This window comes from Colletes gigas, unplaced genomic scaffold (assembly GCF_013123115.1).
Source record: "Colletes gigas isolate AHSC1104 unplaced genomic scaffold, ASM1312311v1 Colletes_gigas_Sc00077, whole genome shotgun sequence".
In the NCBI taxonomy this organism is placed as follows: domain Eukaryota; kingdom Metazoa; phylum Arthropoda; class Insecta; order Hymenoptera; family Colletidae; genus Colletes; species Colletes gigas.
Window position 1 is genome coordinate 5,633 of NW_025106706.1, and position 19,279 is coordinate 24,911.

Genomic DNA, 19,279 nt, shown 5'->3' on the forward strand with positions numbered 1-19,279 from the left:
ATTAATTTTGAATCCTCTCTGTTATTTCGGCGTAGTAACACCGGTTCTCATGGAACCGTTACTGGGCCGATCGCGTGACTATTATCGAAGGTAAATTTGGATTTTTTCTACACGGTATTGCTCCCGAAGCAGGTTACGACGCAGAGAAGGCTCTGGAATGTCGCGAACACTGAGGACAACACCGTATAAGAAATGTCCCCTTTTTTCAATAGATCACGCGAGAATTTAACCGCCGTTTCTTAATAACGAATTAACGCGTTATTTAAACAAAGAGCGTTCACGATAGCCAAAGTCTCGAGTTCATACGAATGGTATCGTGACTCCTCCGGAGTCGTACGCCGACTAAAATAGGCTATCACCCGCAAATCACCATTCACCCGCTGAAACAGTATGGCACCGTACCCGATTGAACTCGCGTCTGTATGAAGCTCCGTTTCACGTATCGGATCAAAAACAATCAACAACGGCTGTGAGCTGAGGTTACCCAAAATATATTGCCGAGCACTCTCTTGCTCCTGGCCCCACTGCCATGGTTGATCCTTTCTTAATAGCCTCGTTATGGCAGAGGCACGCGTAGCAAATTCCGGTACAAACTTGCGAAAATAGCTCGCCAGGCCCATAAACTGGCGGACCTGACGCACGTTCGTGGGGACAGGTGCCTCGAGCAGCGCTTTAAGCTTCCCTTTTCCGGGCCGAATACCGTCGGCTGAAACTTCCCGTCCCAAATACTCTACCGTCGTTTCAAAAAATTTACATTTCCCCAGATTTAAAGTGAAACCCGCTTCTGACAAAGCATTCAGTACTCGGTCTAACTTTCCCAGCCCTTCCTCAATAGTCTCCGAGGGAATAAGTATATCGTCCATATAAACAAGGGCAACTGAATTCCTCAACATGCCTAACGCCTTGTTAATTGCCCTTTGAAACACAGCCGGTGCATTCGATAACCCGAATGGCATTCTAAGGTACTCGTAGTGACCATCCGGGGTCACGAACGCAGTTTTTTCTATCGATTCGGCAGCTATTGGGATTTGGTGAAATCCTGATTCCATATCTAAGTTAATAAAATATTTACCCTTACCTAACGATCGAGCTGGTCGTCAATCAACGGTAAAGGGTAACGGTCCCTGATCGTTATTCTGTTTAATGCGCGATAGTCCACACACATACGGTCGCTTCCGTTTTTCTTTTTAACTAAAATGATCGGACTCGCGTATGGGGACGTACTCTCGCGTATAATATTTTTACTTAGTAAATCATCCACGATGGCACATACCTTCTCACGCTCCACGAGGGACAGGCGATACGAGCGGTAACTTATTACCTGGTCGGTTTTTGTACAAATTGTCATTTCCCCAGTCGTCACACATCGGGTACAATCAGTCGGAGCTATCATGTGCTGATACTTCTCTATCAGCGTGTCCAAGGCACTCCGATCCCCGTCGCTGCCGCTGCTGACGGAGTAACACCGTGGTGCTGTCTTCCTCTCTCCCGACGAGGGTGCTCCCCTGACCCGTTGCAAGCTCGTTCCTTCCGCATCGGTCACCATCCGCAGGTTTCCAGCTTCCAGGACGTTTCTCCCCACAATAGCGTCGTAGGCCAGATCGCTGTCCGCCACCACTAGAATTCCCGAGGCCCCTCACCACCGTAGTGTACGGGACAATCTTGCAATTTGCCCTTAGTGCTACGCCTTCTTGAATCAGGGAACAGTCCGCACCCGTGTCCAACAAAGACGGCACCAACACTCCTTGTATCAACACGGGGGTCGTGCTGCAATCCGTGACGCTGCAGGTATTTGCTTCCGCCCTCTTGCGTCCCTGCCCCTGCTGCGATTGAGTGCGCTGTTTTGCCCAACAATTGGATTCTTCGTGCCCCCTTTTTGAACAAAAGGCGCACACTTGTCGTTTATTAATGTTCTCCTTCTGCTCCGGCTTCCGCTTCTTCGGGCAGTTAAGCTGCAGGTGTCCCACCTCGTCACAGGTGTAACAGCGTTTCCTGGGCTGCCGTTGCTTGGTGGGAAACTCTTTGCGTTGTTCCTCGGAAGTTTCCTTTTCAGCTGTGGGCTTCACGTACTGCGTTAAACCCACTATCAATTCGGCCGTCGTTTTATATTGCCTATTCAGTAACGATTGCCGTATATTTTGATCGTCCACCGCCCCTATAATGAGTTCGATCAACTCTTCCGCCCGGAACCCAACCCGAGTTTGCTCTAGGTAGGATAGTTTCGTACGCGCATATTCGGCATACGTTTTCACCGAGTCACTCGAATATGTAACCGCCCGGGACAATCGCTCATGCAAATTCTTCCTTGTCACGAACACGGAACACAAGTCCTCACAAAACTTCTCCCACGTACGAGGTTGTCCCTTCCAATCCTGATACCACAACTTTGCGGCCCCCCTCAGAGCATGCGTGGCCAGGTTCAACCGCACTTGAGCCGAACAGGTCTTCGTAATATCTTCCACCACCTTACACCAACTGTTGGCATCTTCGCCGATATCACTACCGTTAAATTCTGGTATAACACCCGTCGACAAAGGGATGGTCGGATTCGTGGGGGTCGCGGAACAGGTCGCGACGCTCTCCCCAATTTTCATTAGTACCTGTCGAACGAGTTCGTCCAGAGCAGGCGATGGTACACCCGCTTCCATCGTAAAATTTACTTAATGTGCCGAACACACAAAAAAACGTCACACGCACCACCAGTGAAACACTGAACAACTACTCTTAACCGTAACAAAGAGGCGTCGAATCCCACTTCTGATATTGGAGTATATGTAGGGAATTGAGTGAAACAACGAACAGCAAACTGCGAACTGCCATTTTTCCGTCTTCTTTTCCGTCACACCCCGCGAGACATCTGTTTTCACCGCTTCGCCATTATTCCAAAACGCCTATACTCGCTCGCGCACATCGCTCGCTCATTCTCTCTCTCTCACACACACTCTCTCTCACTCACCCCTACACTCGGCCCAAGTCTGATGACAGACTTATGGTTCCGGTATCGATACCTACAATACTCTTGAGAATCTAGTCAAAGCCCCAAATGCATTGACCCTGACACGTGCCACCCCTTAAAAAGGGATTGACACTAACATGCATATAAATCAAAGAAAAAACACAGAGTTAGGTTAATTCTTTTTAGTAATTACAACTATTAGGTTTATAGTTTGAGAATATTATAAATTTATTTATACTAATTTATTACAAAATAAAAAAGAATAATAAAATGCACATTAATGGCAGTTTTTAATGGAACAAAAGTATTGGCACGCTTACAAATAGATGGTATATTATTATGTATTTTATATAATTTAATATTTCGTGTGTAATCCCTTATTGTTTATAACGGCTTTCAATCTATTTGGCATGGAATGCACTAGTTTTTTTGTAATTTCGGGACTTATTTTATTCCATTCTGTCATCAATATTTCTTTCAATCGTTGTCTATTTGTTATATTATGTTTTTTAATACATTTTCCTAAATGAGCCCAGAGATGTTCGATCGGGTTTAAATCTGGAGATTGCAGTGGGGTTGGTAAGGAATGTGGGGTATTAAAAAGTATCCATTGCCGTACCAAATAAGCGGTATGCTTGGGGTCATTGTCCTGTTGAAAGACATATTGTCTCCCAAGATTTAATTTTTCCACGCTTTTTTTTAGATTATTTTTTAAGATATCTAAATAGACATATTTGTCCATTATATTATCAATAAAAACAAGCTCACCGACTCCACTTGAGCTCATGCAACCCCAGACCATCACTCCACCACCCCCGTGTTTAACAGTGTTCTGAATGTTCTTTGGGTCTAGTTCGGTATTAGATTGTCTCCAAACTAAAGTGCGTCCATCATTTTGAAAAATATTAAATTTAGACTCATCAGAAAAGAGCACTGTATCCCAAAACTCGTTTTCTTTATTAATGTAATCATTTGCAAACTTTAATCTTTTTTCTTGATTAATTTTACTTATAGTAGGCTTTCGTCTAGCAACTCGCGATCGGTATCCTACCTTGTTTAATATTCGTCGAATAGTTATTTTATGTACTTCTTTATTAAAACTTTCGTTTATATTTGCCGCTATTTCTGACGCAGAACTAGATGGTTTTCCTTTTACAATATTAATAATTTTTCTCTTTTCTCGTGCACTCAATTTTTCAGGTCGACCACATCGCGGAGCACTTACAAAATTTTCTGTGTTAGAAAACCGTTTAATAATACTTCTAATTGTAAAACGACTTCTATTAACTATATTTCCTATAGACGAGTATGAATGCCCCTCATTAAACAAATGTAAAATAATTTTTCGCTCAGCAACAGTCGTTTCTTTGCCTTTGCGCTCCATTTTGCACGTTTTCACGTTAGATTTTGTAAACAATTGAATAACGAGAAACCAAATAAATGCTCTCGAAATCAGGGGGTTTCCCGAGAAGGAACAATGTACCAACCTTATAAAAATTTCATTCTAGATCCTAGACAAAAGCATTTTATTTCAATGTGCCAATACTTTTGTTTCATTGAAAACTGCCATTAATGTGCATTTTATCATTCTTTTTTGTTTTGCAATTAATTAGTATAAATATATTTGTAATATTCTCAAACTATAAACTTAATAGTTATAATTGATAAAAAGAGTTAATCTAATCCTGTGTTTTTTCTTTGATTTATATGCGTTTCTATAATAAAGAATCAGGTGTGCCAATACTTTTGTTCCTAACTGTATGTCGAATTGAGTAACCTCCTCCTTCTCGAAGTCGGTTAAAGAAAATGAAAATTTCTAATATAGCATGAATGTAACGTTCAATATACAATTAGAGTGACATTTCATGCTTTCTTGTCTTTATTTCTATTCCGAAGTTACTTACAAAACTTTTTTCTCCTTCATATTTTTTCTATAAATTGAGCCTATTTTCCCATAACGTCTGATTTTTCCTTTTTTGGGGAAATAACGCAACAAATCAATTCTGAAGACAGATTAGTCATCGCATAAAATTACTGATTATAAATACAGAATGCGCTCAAGGTCCAGCAACTGCTAAATCCGGCCAGTTCGGTTTATTATTTCCAAATTTAAGTGACCTTGAAAATCGGCCTGAAGGTCGATTTCAAGGACGCCATCAAGTGTATCTCTCTGAACTGTACAACTCTAGACGTAGTACTTTTTTCAGAAACTGTATTTTTTAAGAAATAATTAGCCACAAACATTTTCATCTCCAGAGGTTGAGGGGTGCTTTCTACCCCTAAAAAGCGTATTTAGCAGAAACAAAAAAATACGTATTTAATATTTTTCGGTGTTTAATAAGTACGTTAAATTTGACTTCCATTTCCGGTGTGAAAGTGTAGAGACGGTTGAGTGAACGGTGCGAGCGAAAGAGGTGAAAAAAGGGGTTGGCGAGTAGAGTAGGGAGTGGAAAGGGTGAGGGGTGGTCGGGAGTGAGCAGGTTGTGAAGGGTGAGAAAGGGTGAGGAAAAGGGCGTGGTGGGAAAGTGGGTAAGGCAGGCAGAGAGCGGGCATTTTGAGGTTAGGGCTAGGAGAGAGAGAGTGGAGAGGGAGAAGGATAGGCGGTAAAGCGCGGAGAGAGTGTAGGATTTAGGGTGCCGCGCACTGACGCGGTACTAGGTGGCAGCCTACTCTGCTTTGCGTTCTTAGGAAGGAGATGGGCAACTCAATAACTGGTACACGTGGGTGTAACCGTAACACTATGTATTTAGTCTACAACAATGATGACCGATCAAGCGCACAAGACGAACGCGTCCTGCTCGATCGGTGGCGAGTCGACGAGAGAGTTTTGTTCTCTCCCCGTTTTCCCATCGCCCGAGGTCGGAGGTGCCAACCTCGTCGGAGCGATCACTAGACGCGGGTCTAGGGGAATTTGCGCTTGTGGCGCCAATATCCCTACACACTCCCCCCCGAGTGTGTACGGCAACTCTGTGCTTGTCCTAAACACGATTTTCCTCACGCCTAACAAGGGATATCTTAAAGCTATTGAACAATGGGTGCGCAACTACACTACAATACATAAATCTTATGTCTAACTTACATATCTATGTGTTTGCACAAGTGATGTTTAATCCTACGTCGGCAGGTTAATGCGCACAGTTTTTGTTCGCGCGTACGTTCGCGGAGCGTTGTCTACCGTTGCGCCGGCGGTACCGCTGGATACTGTATCCAGGTCCTCGCGGATGTGATACGCCGGTTTCACGTTCTCGATCGAGACGGAGCGCGGTTTTCCGTTCACCTCGATCTCTAACACGCGGTCGGACGGACGGCTTAAAACCTTATGCGGCCCTGAGTACGGCCTTTCGAGCGCCTTCTTATTCACGCCAGCGCGTAGGAACACATGCGTACACGTTTCCATGGTTTTGAACGCGAAAGCGCGCTTCTTATGACGTTGACCCACGGGGACGGGTTTCACGGCGCGCATGTGTTCGCGGAATTCCTCGACGAACGCTTGCGGATCCGCGGAACCGTCGTCGGGAAGTACAAATTCTCCCGGAATGCGCAGCGACGTTCCGTACAGGTACTCCGCGGGTGACGAACCGGTGTCCATCATATTATTCCGCAGCCCAAGCATCACGGTGGACAGTACACGCGACCACGAAGGGTTCGCGTGGCACATGATCGAGGCCTTCAGGCATCGGTGCCATCGCTCGATCATGCCATTCGAAGCTGGATGGAACGCAGTGGTCCTAATGCGGTGGCATCCCGACAGTCGCAGCAGCGCGGTAAAAAGTTTAGATTCGAATTGGCTACCCTGATCGGACGTGAGAGTCTCCGGGGTGCCGAACCGCGAGATCCATTGATCCACGAAGGCTCTACATACAGTAGTCGCTTCGATATTCGCGAGGGGAATCGCCTCCGGCCATCTCGAGAATCTATCGATGATAGTAAGGCAGTACCGGTACCCTTCGGACGCCGGTAACGGACCGACGATATCCATGTGCACATGTTTGAAACGTTCGTCGGGGGCGACGAATTCAGCCGGCTTCACATGGTTGTGACGCGTTACTTTCGACATCTGGCAATCCACGCATTCATTTGCCCAGTTCGCAATATCCCGATGCATTCGCGGCCAAACGTACCGTTTTCGGATCACGCGATCCGTAATCTTTGCACTCGGGTGCGCGGGCGCGTGAAATTTCTCGAAGATGGCCTTGCGCAACGGGGCTGGAATGTACGGGCGCAAAGTCTCACCCATCTGGTCACACACTATCGGAATGTTAGTGGATCCCCACCGGATTCGACTAAGACTTAACGAATGGTCGGTGGAAGACAATAGCTCTTTTACTTCGTCGTCGGACTCCTGCATGGTCGCGAGCTCCTGTAAGGAGATGTCCGCCGCGAGGTGAAGGGCATCGATGCGCGATAGCGAATCCGCGACGACATTTTCGCTGCCTGGCAGGTGCTCGATTCGAGTGGTGAATTGCGAAATGAAGGATAATTGCCGCAGTTGGCGGGGTGATGCCTTGTCGGCACGCTGTTTGAATGCATACGTAAGGGGTTTATGATCCGTTACTATTGCGAAGTCGCGACCTTCGAGGAAGTGTTTGAAATACTTTAACGCCTCGAATACTGCTGTTAATTCGCGATCATACGCACTATAGTTGCGTTGTGCTGGGGTGAACTTGTGGGAAAAAAATGCCAAGGGTTTCCATGCTTCTTGTAATTTCTGCTCCAGGGACGCGCCCATCCCGAAATCGGATGCGTCGGTGACGAGGCGCGTTACCGCGTCGGGAGAGGGGTGATTAAGCAAAGTCGCGTTTGCGAGGTCGGACTTGACTCGTGCAAACGCTTCCTCGGCCGCCGACGTCCACACGATTTCGCGTTTGTCGTTTTTCCTAGAGTCGCGAAGGTATTCGTGCAGGGGTGCCTGCGTGTCGGCGGCACGACGAATCCCGCAGCGGTAAAAATTCACCATTCCCAAAAACCTCCGGAGGTCGGACACGGTCCTAGGCTTCGGGAAACCCTGAACGCTTTTCACCCTTTCGGGGATCGGTGAAGAACCGTTTCTATCAATGACATACCCTAGGAACTCAAGTGAGGGTCTACCGAACTCACACTTGGCAAGGTTTAGACGCAGAGAATGCTCTTGCAACCTTTGCAGCACGATGCGCAGATGACTCTCATGCTCCTTGACATTCGAGGAGGCGATGAGGATGTCATCGATGTACGCGAATACAAATTCGAGGTCACCGAGGGCGCGGTGTATGTAACGCTGGAATGTCTGTCCGGCGTTTCGGAGACCGAAAGGCATTGCCAGGTACTCGAATAACCCGAAGGGGGTAATAACGGCCGTTTTGGCGATATGCGACGGCGCGACGGGAATCTGTTGATATGCCCTATGCAAATCTAATTTCGTAAAGACCGATTTCCCGTGCAGATTGACGGAGTAATCATGCAGGTGCGGCACCGGATACATGTCTGGAATTGTGGCTGAATTTACGCGACGGTAATCCCCACACACCCTCCAACCCCCATCCTTCTTGGGAACCAAGTGGATAGGGCTGGCCCAGGGGCTGCTAGAAGGCCGACAAATTCCCTCGGCAACGAGCCGTTGAAATTCTGCTTTCGCCGCCTTAAGCTTATCGCTCGGTAATCGTCGCGCGCGTTCGGCTATGGGGGGGCCTTCCGTCACTATATAATGTAATACATCGCGCGGCGAGTTGCAACGCGATTGTGAGAGCCCGAGTACCCCGGGGAATTCAGAGAGAATTCCTGCAAAGGGAGACGCAGGGTTTACTGACTTTACATTGAGTACCGGCGAAGATTTGACCGTACCGACGGCGAAAATCCGCGTCAATGGATCGATTATTTTGCGGTTTCGCAGATCGACCACGAGGCCGAAATGGGTAAGAAAATCTGCGCCAATAATGGGATACGGCACCGCGGCGATACAGAAGTTCCACGTAAAGACGCGGCGAAGATTGAGGTTTATCGCCAGACGTTTTTCGCCGAATGTCTCAATAGCCGAATCGTTGGCTGCATAGAGTTTGAGATCAGCCGCGTGGCTTCTAGCGGTCTTAGTTACCGGCAATAAGGAAATGTCCGCGCCGGTGTCGATGAGGAATGTAAGCCCAAGGTCGCGGTCACGGACAAGGAGACGATGGGATTCCGTACTTAACGCGCTCGCTTCCACGCGGTCAGCACGGTTTAGTTTTCCGGAACCCAAGAGCACGGCTTAATACAATGACGCGCCTCCCTCCCGTACTTACGATGCAGACGGCACACGCGATCTCCGCGCGACTGCGAACGGTTTTGGGACCTCCCGCGGGGTGGGGGCCCACGACGGAAACTACGGCCCCGGAAATTGGCGTTCGCGAGCAACTCGGCTACCTGCTTTGTCAGGCGCTCGACCTTTTCCTCGAGTTCGCGATTCGAGGGAGCTCGGTAGCCGCCTGGTGTTGCGGACGAGACCGCAGAAATTGCGGGCGGGACGGTACCCGATGCCTCCACGACCTTATCGGCCATTTCTGCGTACTCTTGCAAATCCGTAACCTTCGACATTACTAGCGCGGCTCGAACTTGCGTTGGAAGCTGTTCCATGAAGACCGCGCGGATCACCTCATCGCTACACGTTCCGTCATTCAGGTTCCGTAACCGTGTAAGGATGTGGGATGGCTTCCCATCGGTAACGACCTCCCCCTTCAATAAACGGCGCAAACGAGCTTCGGCCGACGTGGAATAGCTCGAAATGAGGCGTGCTTTAACCTGATCGTAGAGACCCGCGGGGTGAGGGGACATAGACAAAATGTCTCTAATCGTTGCGATCTCCTCGAACGACAGCACGGACACGACGATGTCGGCCATCGTTTTCTGTGTCGTGATTCGGGACACTGCTAGCGACGATTCCACATGAAGGAACCATAATGCCGGATCCTCCCGGAAGAACGCGGGGATCTTCGGAATACGATAGGAATCTACGCGCGTCTCGACCACTTGACGGAGAGGGTCCTCCAGCCCGGGCGACGGTCTCGGCGCGGTCATTATGAAAGCACGCGGAAACGCGTAATACCTGATTTCAGTGAGATGGCCGCAGGAAATTCCCTCACGAGAACGCACGCGCGTCTCACACGTTCAAATGCTCTCAGACGGCGCACGCGAAAACAGTACGGAATTACGTTACGAATTTCGCCACGCGGCGAACGGCGCACACGGGGACGAAACGAACTGTCGCTAACGAGATATACAAACTAACCGCTCGCACGGTACCTGACAAAACCTGAACGTTCGCACTTACTGACTCATGTACGCACAAACGTGTGCTCCGCCGCTGTCTTCCTCCAATCGCACGGCCGAGACGGCAAGGAAAGATGGCGGCTGAGCGGGAACGGACCTCGTGACGGCGTCCACAATGGCGGCTTGGCGGCAAAGTACCTCGTGGCCGGCAGGACGCGGGTGTGACCGGGATGATGAAACCACGTACTGGCGGCTACAGCAGCAACGTCCTCGGCAGGGTCACCGACTCTGGTTCAATCCTACACAGGAACGTGAACTTCCTTCCTTCCTTCCAGGGGAGAGGACGCGACGTAAGAATCACGTCGGGGTCACCAATTGCAGGATTTAGGGTGCCGCGCACTGACGCGGTACTAGGTGGCAGCCTACTCTGCTTTGCGTTCTTAGGAAGGAGATGGGCAACTCAATAACTGGTACACGTGGGTGTAACCGTAACACTATGTATTTAGTCTACAACAATGATGACCGATCAAGCGCACAAGACGAACGCGTCCTGCTCGATCGGTGGCGAGTCGACGAGAGAGTTTTGTTCTCTCCCCGTTTTCCCATCGCCCGAGGTCGGAGGTGCCAACCTCGTCGGAGCGATCACTAGACGCGGGTCTAGGGGAATTTGCGCTTGTGGCGCCAATATCCCTACAAGAGAGAGGTAGGTGGCGACATCGGGCGGCTGGGAGAGAAAGGAAGCTAGGAGCGGGTGGTAAGGAAGGGAAAGGTGCGTTTGTGGGTAGATAGGAGGGTGTGGAAGAAATGGTGGGAGGGAGAAAGGGCGGAAAGGTGGAGGAAAAGGGTGAGGACAAGGGGATAGGGGAGATGAGAAGGGGGATGAGGAGGTGAAAAGGAGAGGCAGGAGGACGAATGCGGAAAAGCTAGGGAGGGAAAGGAGTCGGAGTGGAGGAGGCGGAATGGAGTTAGCAGAGATGTGGAGGAGGAGCAGAGAGAAGGAGGAGGGGGAGCGGGAGGAAAGGGGAGGGGGGAAGAGGCCTTCAGGAGGAGTAGGAAGGTGCTGAGGTCGCCGGAGGAGGGAAGGGCGAGTGAGGAGGGGAAGCTGGCTATGCTGATCAGAGAGATGAGGGAAATGAGGGAGGAAATGAGGGAGGAGGTGAAGGTGCAGGGGTGGGAAACAAGAGAGGAGATAGAAAGAGCTAGGGGGATGATGGAGGAATGGGAGGAGAGGTGGAGGAAGGAAAGAGAGGAATGGAGAGGTTAGAGAGAAGGATGGGGGAGGTGGAGTTGAAGGAAGGGAGGTTAAAGAGGGTAGAGGAGAGGATAGAGGAGTTGGTGACAGGAAGGGCTGGGGAGGGGCGAGGAGAGAAGGCGGGCTGGGAGAGGGAGGGGAAAGAGCGGGAGACGAGGGTGCAGGAGCTGGAGAGAAAGTTAGAGGTGAAAGAGAGGGAAGAGAGAAGGAGGAACGTTGTAATAAAGAGGGTAGGGAGGGAGGGAACGGCCATGCAGAGGGCGAGAGAAATTTTGGCAAGGGTAGGTGTACAAGGGGGAATTGTAGGGGCAAGGGAGGTAGGAGGGAGGATGCAGGAGAGGAAGGAGGTGATGCTGGAGGTGAGGTTGGAGTCAACGGAGGCAAAGAGGGAGGTTATGAGGAACAAAGGGAGGCTGAGGGGAAGGAAAGAGAGGGTGGAGGACGACTTGCCGTGGAGGGAGAGGAGGATGCAGTGGCAACTTAGGAGGATAGGAGAGGAGGAGGAGGGGAAGGGAAGGAGAGTGAGGGTGTTCTATGGAAAGGTTATGGTGGATGGGACGATGTGGTTTTGGGACGAGCGGAGGGAAGTTCTCAGTGACTGGAGGGGGAGAGAGAAAGGAGGGGTAGAGAGGGAAGTAAGGGACTGGAGTAGGGAGGGAGGGAGGAGAGTGGAGGGACAGGTAGAAAGAAGGAGTGAAGAAAGAGGGGTAGCAAAAAACTAGGAGGAAAGGAAAGAAAGAAGAAAGGGGAAGGGGCGAGGGAGGAAAGGGGAAGGGAGAGAGAAAGGTGGAAGATAGGCTTTTGGAATGTGGCGGGGGTGACGAACAAGGACGCAAAGTTCTGGAAGGGGTTGGAGGAGTGGGAGGTGGTAGTTTTAATGGAGACGTGGGTGGAAGAGAAGAGATGGGAGAGCGTCAGGCGTAGGCTTCCAGGAGGGTATCATTGGAGAGCGCAGTGGGCGAAGAGAAGAAATAGAAAGGGGAGGGCGATGGGAGGCATGGTGGTAGGAGTGAGGGAGGAGCAGGGACAGGGGGAGGTGGAAGGGCTGATGGTGGCGAGGGTAAAGGCAGGGGAGCAGGAGTGGGCGGTAGTGGCGGTGTACGTGAACGGGGATATGGAGAGGAAGCTGGGAAGGATCAGAAGGTGGATGGAGGGGCAGGAAGAGGGAGGCAGGGTGATAATAGGGGGGGATTTTAACGCGAGGACGGGCAGGCAGGGGGGCAGGGTAGAAGGAAGGGAGGAGGAGGCGGAGGAGGAAGGGGGAAGAAAATCGAAGGACAGGAAGATAAACGGGGACGGAAGGAAGTTAGTAAAGTTGGTAGAAGAGACAGGGTGGGAGATTCTGAATGGGAACGTGGAGGGGGATGAAGAGGGGGAGTTCACATACACGGGAGGGAGAGGGGAAACAGTAATAGATTATGTGCTGGGGGACGAGGGGACAAGGAAGGGGCTGGAAAGGATGGAGATAGGGGAGAGGGTGGAGTCGGACCACCATCCGGTGGTGGTGACGATGAGAGAGAGAGAGAGGTAGGAAAAAGAGAGATAGGAAGGTGGGAGGAGGGCGGTGGTCGGGAAGGATGTAGGAGGAGTTTGAGAGGGGGATGGGATGGGTGGCCATATGCGGGGGTGGGATACAGGAGGCGGTGAACAAGGCGACGGAAACGATAAAGGAGGTGATGAGGAAGGGGGAGGAGGCGGGGGGAGAAGGCGCGGAAGTGGGATGGGCGGTGGGATGGAGAATGTAGGGAGAAGAAGAGGGAGTTGAGAAGAGAGCTACGGAGGTGGTGGGCGGCGAGGGAGTAGGGAGGACTACAAGAAAAGGAGGGGGGAGTATAAGGAGCTTTGCGATAGGAAGAAGGAGGAGGAGTGGGAGACCTGGTAAGGGAGGTGGCAGAGGCAAAAACGGAAAATAGGGTGTGGGTAATAGTGAATAGGGGTAGGAAGAAAAGGAAAGGGGTGGACGAAAGTATAAAGAAGGAGGAATGGAAGGAACATTTCATGGGGCTGCTGGGAGGAGTGGAAAATAGGGGAAGGATGGGGGGAGAGAAGGGCGGGAGAAGGGGGGAGGAAGAGGGAATAAGTAAGGAGGAAGTGAGGAGGGTGGTGAGAAGGTTGAAGGAAGGGAAGGCAATGGGAGGGGACGAGATCCCGAATGAGGCATGGAAGTACGGGGGAGAGAGGGGATTAGAGTTGGCGTGGAAGATCTGTAGGAGAGTGTGGGACGGGGAGGGGTGGCCGCAGGGGTGGAAGGAAGGGATTATCGTGCCGCTGGCGAAGAAAGGGGGCGGGAAGAGGGTGCAGGAATACAGGGGGGTGACGCTAATGCCGACCATATATAAGGTATATGTGGCGGAACTGTTGGGGAGGTTGGAGCGGGAGGTGGAGGGGATGATTCCGGAGAAGCAGGCGGGGTTTAGGAGAGGGAGGAGTACGGTGGGCCTTATATACGTGTTGAATTTTTTAATTGGAAGGCAGGTCGTGAAGAGGGGTGGGAAGTTGGTGGCGCTGTTCGTTGATCTGCGGGCGGCATTTGACACGGTGGACAGGAGGACTCTGCGGGAGGCGATGGAGTGGAGAGGGGCGAGGGAGGGGTTGAGGGAGAGGGTAAGGGAAATTTATATGGTGACGAAGAGCAGGGTGAAGGTGGGGGGGAGGTAGGGGAGGGTTTTTGGACGGCGAAGGGGTTGAGGCAAAGGTGCCCCCTGAGTCCGACGCTCTTCAATCTGTTGATAGCGGATGTGGAAGAGGAGATGAGGAAAGGAAGATGGGGAGGGGTGGAGGTAGGGGGGAGGAGAGTATGTACGTTGGCGTATGCTGACGACCTGGTAATGGTGGCGAAGGACGAGGAAGAGATGGGGAGTATGATTAGGCGGCTCGAAGGGTATCTGGAAGGAAAGAGGTTGGAGGTGAATGTGGAGAAAACGAAGGCGGTAAGGTTTAGGAAGGGGGGAGGAAGGGAAAGAAAGGTGGAGTGGAGGTGGAAGGGGAAAAGGATAGAGGAGGTGAAGGAGTTTAAGTACCTGGGGTACGTGTTCAAGAGGAACGGGGGACAGGAAGCGCAGGTTAGGGATAGGGTGAGAAAGGCGGGGGTGGTAATGAGACAGGCATGGGGAATCGGGAAAAGGAAGTTTGAGAGGGACTGGGGAAAGAGAATGTGGCTGTTCGACGCGTTGGTCTGGACGGTGGCGGGATATGGGGCAGAGATTTGGGGGTGGAGAGAGAGGGAAGAAATATTGAGGATGCAGGAGAGGTTTTTAAGGTGGTCATTGGGGGTGGACTGGAGGACGCCAGGGTATATGGTAAGGGAGGAGACGAAGAGGAAAAAGTTGAGGACGTGGGCAGGAGGAAGGGCAGGGAGATACGAGGAGAAACTGAGTAGGGGGAGGGAGGGGAGTTGGCTAGGTGGTGCCTGGAAGAGATAAGGGAAAGGGAAAGGGAAGGGGGAGAGGAATTGTCGGCATGGGAGGGAGACAGGTTGGGGTGTAGAGGGTTGGGAGGGGTGAGGGAAGGAGGGGAAGGGGCAAGGGGCGAGGGGGCTGGGAGGGATGGGAGGAGGAAGATGGTAGGAGGCAGGAAGAGGAGAGATGGGGAAAAATTGTGCAGTCGAGGTACAATAGATGGTACAGGAGTTACCGTGGTACCTGAGGACAGGGTGGGGAGAGTGGAGGTATGGGAGACTTGCTAGGTATAGGATGGGGAACGAAATGAGGGGGGGGGGAGATACTGGGGGGATGAGGAAGAGAGGAAGTGCAGGGTATGTGGAGGGGAGGAGGAGACGTGGGAGCACGTCTTGGTGAGATGTACAGGGGATGAGGCAGAGGGGAAGGGGATCGGGGAAAAGATAAGTGAGATTTTAGACGAGGGAGGGGGAGGGGAGGGGTGGATAAAGAGGCTGGAGGGTAGGAGGAGAGAGAAAGAGGTGGAAAGGGGGGAAGGGGGAGTGAAGGAGGGAGGTAAAAGGAAGGAGGGAGTGAAAGAAGCAATGGATTGTAAGGGTGGAAATGGAAGTCGAAGGCGGGGAGAGCGAGCGGAAGTAGAGGAGTAGGGGAGAATTGAGGAGGGAGAGAGAGAGAGAGCGAGTAGCGTAAGGTTAGGCTAAAGAGCGTGCGGCGCGAAATGAAATGAGAGAGAGAGAAGAGAGCGAGTAGAGTAAGATTAGGTTAAGAGCGTGCGGCGAAATAAAATGAGAGAGAGGGGAAAGGCGGCGGAGGGAGGATGTAAGGGCAGTGTAAGAGTAGAGTAAGATTAGAATAAGTAGGATAAGTAGGATAAGTTAGGTTAAGGGAGAGATGTAAATGTAAGGTGGGGAGGAGGTGTAACCCTAAGGGGAATCAGGAAAATATATCTATCTAAGTACGTTAAATTTCATTCAAATCAGTGAGTATCAGTTGGGTAGTGTTACTTGTAAGCTTCTTAGTAAACTATTTTCTAAAATATTTATGTATGACTTAGCAGTCACTGTCCCTTCAATTTTGTCAATACAACCGACGCCTTCATTAGCCATACAACCCCAAATCATTATATGACCTCCTTCAAATTTGATAGTCGGATGAACATGATGTGACTGCTGTTGTTGCCCAGGACTTCTCCATGTCCATTCTCGGTCATCCTATCCGAAGTAATGAATTTTAGTTTCATCAGACCGTATTACTTTGCTCCAGTCAGCTTCCGTAAAATTCTCATACTTTTTGGCAAATTTCAGCCTGAGTTTCCTATGACGCTTAGTTAGCAACGGTTTCTTTATTTTCATAGGCCCATGCATCCCTACTTCTCGGAGTGTGCGACGTATTGTCTCAACACTGACATTAATATTGCAATACGTATGTGATAGAAATTGAAAAGACTTTAAGAATTTCGAGACGTTCGTTCGATCAAGGTTCTGGGGTAAGTGCCGTGGGGTTCATCACAGTCCTCTTATCAAAAGGCGAACATCCTTATCTCAGTACACGTGCCATGACTGTAGGTCATCGGCCACACGCGTCTAATTCGGCGGTTGGCAATCGGACCCTTAGCCACTTCGGTATGGCGCCTATCTGGCACGAAACGTTGCTCACAGCCGGCACTCACCGTCCGCACACTGCCTCGTTCATCGACAGATCTGTGACGAGATAAGATTTGAAACACTGAAAGCTTGTTTTACATTACAGGCGGCATGTAATATAAATCAAGAGATCGCATGTTTTTATTACGATATTTCTAAATGTTGACAATTTTATTTTAATAAATGAAAAATTAGTGTTAGACAGACGCGTAGAATGGAATTAGGAATTAAGAAATACGCAGGGTATTCGTATGTATGCTTTATTCCCGTTCTTTCAGCGTCGGAAAAACGAATGAGCCCGTCCTGGGCGTAGACGAAGGCCAGACGCGGTCCCTTGCCAGCGCCTCGGCTTGGGCCTCGCCTTTTCCCGACGCTTTACATTAGAAAATTTAACTTAAAATTATTGTTTTATTTTATTTATATTGTAAGTTGTTAAATATCACAATAAATGTTATTGTTCGGTGTGATACATTTCGAAACATGGGACTACACATAAGCGAACATTGCATTTTTTACAATAATATCTAGTACTACGCCTTTTGTTATCCATTGAACACACAATACATCTTCTCATTGGATTTTGCCTTTTTGTTTTATCACTACTGTAAAGCGCTGGAAAATGTCTTTCCTTGAAACGCATAAGATATGCTGACGGATTACCAGAGTTGTATTCCCACAATTCCGAATATTTCTTTAAAAGTTCTGTTATTAACGCTAAATGATAAACAGACATTGATATATTCTTTTTCGTATTAAATTTATATAATCAATACGCATTCCATATTGAAATATCTAGTAAATGAAAAAAGAATTTCTTGTACCATTTCAGCGTTTTTCTTGTGCATGAAATCGTACTAATGATTGCGTCGCTTTTGTCTACTGTGCCCATTGAGTTGCTATAATCTACAACACATGAAGGCTTTTGAATCTGTTCATCCGTTTGGTAATTTTTCTTTTTACAATCTTTATACTCTACTGAATGGCTAGTGGACAACATCCAAACTTAGCGTTTGTCTTGCCATTTCAGTGCGAGCAGATTTCTTGATGATCTAAAAGTACACTCCCCTGTCTGTAATTTTTCTGGCATTTTAGGCATACCTACACGTCGCTTTCTCACTGTCCCACATGCGTTTGTTGTAAAGCTGTGCAAATATTCGAACAGCGCAGGACTCAAATACCAGTTATCTACGAATAATTGATGGCCTTTTCCTAAATAAGGTTGCATCAATGTTGCAACAATATTGCCAGCTTTACCCAATTTTCCAGAAAATGCTTGCACCTCGGATGTTGAGCCGGTGTAAACAATTACATCTAAAACGTATCCCGTTGAACAAATGATTTTATCCCAAACCTGTTTCTCTTCGATGGTATATACTGTTTGAAAAATAATCGTCCCTTAAAAAGTAACAGACTCTCGTCAATGCATAAATTCCTGAATGGAGAAAATGATTTTTTAAGTATTTCGCGCAGTTTATCAAAAGGGCCCCGAATTTTTGCCAGTCAATCTTCTGACCTTTCAGATTTTTTGTCGCTAAAGCAAAACATCTTTAGCAATATTGTATATCTATCTCGCGACATATGTTTCTTAAATATATCGGTTCTAAGCACATCATGCGTACTCCAATACTCTTTTATAGATAATTTTTTCATACGCGACATTGTAAGCGTTAACGCAAAAAAAGTAAACATTTCATTTATGGTTGTATCGGACCAATTTTTCAACCAAGAAGAAATGTTATTTGATGATAAGTGTCGATAGTAATTATTTGTGGCATCTACAATATCTCCTACTAAATTCTCCGAAAAAAATATTTGGAAATAATCCAAAACATTAAACGTGTCTTTAATATTTTCTGCCTTAATTCCACAATCTTCATAAAATAAACGTGTGTATGTGTGGATTCAAGTTTGCACGGGACCACGTATTTAGTTCTTCTTTGTTTTTTGCAGTTAATTCTTCTACTTCTGAGTCCGACGACAGAATTATTGCCCTCTTTCTCTTTGACTTAACATTTATGCGTCTAAAAACGATACTGTCTTCACTTGATGATGTATCAGAATTCATTATGGGTCTAAGAATGATAAAAATCAAAATATAAAATAAAAAATAAAAATCTCGAAAATTTGTTATTATATTATTACCCACATGAATTAAAAGCGCTTTTATTTATTTCTTTAAAATATAAAGAGAACTAAATATAATAACTCCTATTTTACACATGTAAAAACGTCACAGAACCGTGTTGGGCGATGGACAGAGCGAAACTAAAATTATGCGAGCGAACACTCCGCAACTGCAGAAATAAGATAAAATTCCTGGCTGTCGCCTATAGTCGACGCTCGGCTGTGTAAGATCACCTGTAGCCGTCGCCTATAGTCGACGTTCGGCTGTGTGGGGTCACCTGTGGCCGTCGACTATAGTCGACGCTCGTACCGAAGTGGTTACTTATCGATTCATAATCATAACATCCGCGACTCTTAGGTGTCACCGATCCAACTGCGTCGGCCATCCTCTCTAATTTCCTAAAGCTATTCCTTACATCAAGAGTAAGAAAACAATAAAAACTAGACTAATCAAGGATGATCCGTGACCATTATGCGTCGAACGATGCGACGCAGTCAGTTGTTTAGACGGAAGTGTCTTTCCCGGCCTGGGAAAATGTTCCTGTCGATGCTGGCGGAAAGTTCCCACGCATTCCTCTTGACGATGGCCTTTCAAGAGCCTTCGGGGGTGGTTTACGACCGGGTCTGTCGCCCGTCGCCGGGACCCGCTTCCCTACGCGACGCACAGTGGTTCCGGTCAACGAAAAATGCG

The 19,279-nt window shown here is 48.6% G+C and overlaps 1 pseudogene; it reads right to left on the reverse strand.

Moving 5' to 3' along the window:
- Window positions 1-16,915: 16,915 nt before the first annotated feature.
- Window positions 16,916-18,077, reverse strand: LOC122403825 (annotated as a pseudogene).
- Between the last annotated feature and the right edge of the window lie 1,202 nt (window positions 18,078-19,279).